Below are 4,096 nucleotides of genomic sequence, written 5' to 3' on the forward strand. Positions count from 1 at the left end.
AAATGTGTTGCTGGAAAAGCGCAGCAGGTCAGGCAGCATCCAGGGAACAGGAGAATCGACGTTTCGGGCATAAGCCCTTCTTCAGGAATGAGGAAAGTTTGTCCAGCAGGCTAAGATAAAAGGTAGGGAGGAGGGACTTGGGGGAGGGGCGTCGTAAATGTGATAGTGGATGTGTTTGTGTGTGTGTACATACAAGAGCATACACTAGTGGATGTGTTTATATACAAGAGCATACACTAGTGGATGTGTTTATATACAAGAGCATACACTAGTGGATGTGTTTGTGTGTGTGTATATACAAGAGCATACACTTGTGGATGTGTTTGTGTATATACAAGAGCATACACTAGTGGATGTGTGTGTGTATATATACAAGAGCATACACCAGTGGATGTGTTTGTGTGTATATACAAGAGCATACACTAGTGGATGTGTTTGTGTGTGTGTATATACAAGAGCATACACTTGTGGATGTGTTTGTGTGTGTGTATATACAAGAGCATACACTAGTGGATGTGTGTGTGTATATACAAGAGCATACACTAGTGGATGTGTTTGTGTGTGTGTATATACAAAAGAGCATACACTAGTGGATGTGTTTGTGTGTATGTGTGTATATACAAGAGCATACACTAGTAGATGTATTTGTGTGTGTGTGTATATACAAGAGCATACACTAGTGGATGTGTTTGTGTGTGTGTATAAGACATTGGTTAGGTCTCTGTTGGAATATTGCGTGAAATTCTGGTCTCCTTCCTATCGGAAAGATGTTGTGAAACTTGAAAGGGTTCAGAAAAGGTTTACAAGGATGTTGCCAGGGTTGGAGGATCTGAGCTACAGGGGGAGGTTGAATAGGTTAGGGCTGTTTTCCCTGGAGTGTCGAGGCTGAGGGGTGATCTTATAGAGGTTTATAAAATTATGAGGGACATGGTTAGGATAAACAGACAAAGTTTTTTCCCTAGGGTGGGGGAGTCCAGAACTAGAGGGCATAGGTTTATGGTGAGAGGGGAAAGATATAAAAGAAACCTAAGGGGCAACTTTTTCACTCAGAGGGTATTACAGGTATGGAATGAGCTGCCAGAGGATGTGGTGGAGGCTGGTACAATTGCAACATTGAAGAGGCATTTGGATGGGTATATGAATAGGAAAGGTTTGGAGGGATATGGGCCAGGTGCTGGCAGGTGGGACTAGATTGGGTTGGGATATCTGGTCGGCGTGGAAGGGTTGGACCGAAGTGTCTGTTTCCATGCTGTACATCTCTATGACTAAGTGTGTGCACTCGTGTGTGTGTGTACAAATGTGTGAACTAATGTCTGCGTGTGCGTGCGTGCTTTATACTAATGAATAGTTACGGTCACATTTTTCAGCTCGCTCTGTAATCTCTACCAAGAACATAAATAATTAGCTTGGTCTGGGAAAAATCCACATTAGACAATTGAGTTTATGCAACAGCATATAAATCACAATTGTTACACTTTTAAAAAAGGTGCTAATCCTGCCCTTCAATAAATCCTTGCAACTGTAGTGCCTTATGGCACATTGGTACATTTAATATTAAAATGTCAATTGTCAGGACAGTGAGACTACTTGACTACACAGTCTGATGCCAGTTTCTCGATCTGTTTCAAAAATGTCATCAAAATTAGCTCGACAGTGCCAGAAGACAATAAACTATTCATATTCTCTCTGGGTGTCCCTAAGCCCTAGGTCAGACATCACTGAGTTACTGTGGTTACTTTTAAAAATTAGCCATTGTTGGAAAAGCAAATGCGTATGTGTATTGAGAATGAACCACCTTCATGTGTTACACAATTCCCAAATATATTTGAACTCATTGGGTTTGACCTGTCCCAACTGATCTTTCGCTTTAATACATTGTTACAGTATACTGACTGATGTTTTATGGTGTGCTGTTGTTTCTTTTTGGGTGCCTTACTTGACATTTGCTCCTTTTGGACTACAGGCACTTTATACATTTATATAGCACCTTTCGGTTTCCTGAAGCTCTTCACTGAAAATGAAACACTTGTGAAAAGTAAGGTGAGCACAGTGTGAAATGCTCCCCTTTACACTGATATTGTTGTGAATATCCTGATCAGAACAAAATGAGAAGCTTCAATTCTTTTATTTCATTTATACTCAAAATCTGTACTACCAACCCAGTATCCTTTCACCTTCCCAAAGGCCAATTGAGCACACTGAAGTAAATTAACTCCAAATTAAGCTGCTGAAGTCATGGCACCCTAATGAATGAGCTCAAAACAATACCTAACTGAGGTGAAGCACATTGATGAAGGTCTCTTATGCTGATGTTGAGAATGTAAAGCAGATTCTCCTGATGTGTACTGTCTTCTCAACTCATTATTGACAACATCGGTAGGACGTCAGTTAAGCACCTGATGTGAAATGCATTTCAAAATACTCCTCAGACATGTTTCAAGAGCTTGGATTCTGTGCAAAGCATGTGCAAGGTTCATAATATCTGACCAGTTCCCTGTAAGTTAGAGCCCCTTCACCTGAGCTTACCAGAACAGCTGAGTGACTTTCAAATGGAATTATCCACTCAGAGGACGTTTATAACTAAAATTACCTGGTTCTTCTGGAAGGGCCAGATTTTAAAACAGAGTCATTTTTAACTCCATTTCTCACTCCTGACCCCAAGAGACAAGGGATCGCTGTATATTAAACCAGGAAAACAGAAGTCTTGGCCTCCCATATTCCAATCTTGAATGTTCCTGGACCATCATGTGCTGAATACCAGAAACACTAAATGGATTAACTGTTGATTGGTAAAGGGAGTAATGGTTACTGGGAGAAGGTAGGAGAATGGGGTTGAGAAATATATCAGCCAGGATCAAAAGGGGCTGAATAGCTTAATTCTGCTCCTGTACTTTGGACAAGACATTGGTTCGGCCGCATTTAGAATACTGTGTACAGTTCTAGGCGCCACATTACCAAAGGGATGTGGAGGCTTTGGACAGGGTGCAGAGAAGGTTTACGAGGATGTTGCCTGGTATGGAAGGTGTTAGCTATGAAGAGAGGTTGAGTAGGTTAGGATTGTTTTCATTAGAAAAAAGGAGATTGAAGGGGGACCTGATTGAGGTTTACAAAATCATGAAGGGTATAGACAGGGTGGATAGAGACCAGCTTTTTTCCAGGGTGAAGGATTCCATGAAGAGAGATCACGCTTTCAAGGTGAGAGGTGGAAAGTTTAAGGGGGATTCACACGGCAAGTACTTCACACAGAGGATAGTGGGCATCTGGAACGCATTGCCAGCAGAGGTGGTAGAGGCAGGCACGGTAGATTTATTTAAGATGCATGAGTAGGTGGGAGCAGAGGGATACAGATGCTTAGGAATTGACTGACAGGTTTAGACAGTGGATTTGGATCAGCTTGGAGGGCCAAAGGGCCTGTTCCTGAGTTGTAAATTTTCTTTGTTCTCCTTTATGGTCTCCCACCATGAGCAGCTTAATTTAACATGAATATATATAGCACCAAGAACTGGAAACTCACACACACACAATCTGAAAGCTCAACATTTTACTCAAATTGACCACAGATCTTATTAGTATACATCCAAATGTTCAAATGGCCATTAATCAGTAGTTCAAGGACATTCAGGAAAATTAAAAGTTGCTCTAATACACAACATGCTTAGGGGCAGCATGGTGGCTCAGTGGTTAACATTACTGCCTTATGGTGCCAGGGACCTGGGTTCCATCCCACCCTTGGGTGGCTGTCTGTGTGGAGTTTGCACATTCACCCTGTGTCTGTGTGGGTTTCCTCCCACAGTCAAAAGATGTACAGGTTAGTTGTTGTTAAAAGCCTTCTGGGGATGCATTGGGGTGTGGGTCTGGATGGATTGCTCTTCAGAGGGCTTTGACAGAATCAATGGGCTGAATGGCCTCTTTCTGCACTGTAGGGATTCTATTAACAGGTCATTTGATCCAAGCAAGGGAAGGCTTTCAGTTTTTAATGTGATCTATAATGGCTCCATAGAAAAACACAGACCATTCCATAAACACACAACCCTCTGCAAGAAAAGCTTGCCTCTTAGATCCCTTTTATATCTTTTGGTCTGGTCCAAAAATAATA

This window comes from Chiloscyllium plagiosum, chromosome 34 (assembly GCF_004010195.1).
Source record: "Chiloscyllium plagiosum isolate BGI_BamShark_2017 chromosome 34, ASM401019v2, whole genome shotgun sequence".
Classification (NCBI taxonomy): Eukaryota; Metazoa; Chordata; class Chondrichthyes; order Orectolobiformes; family Hemiscylliidae; genus Chiloscyllium; species Chiloscyllium plagiosum.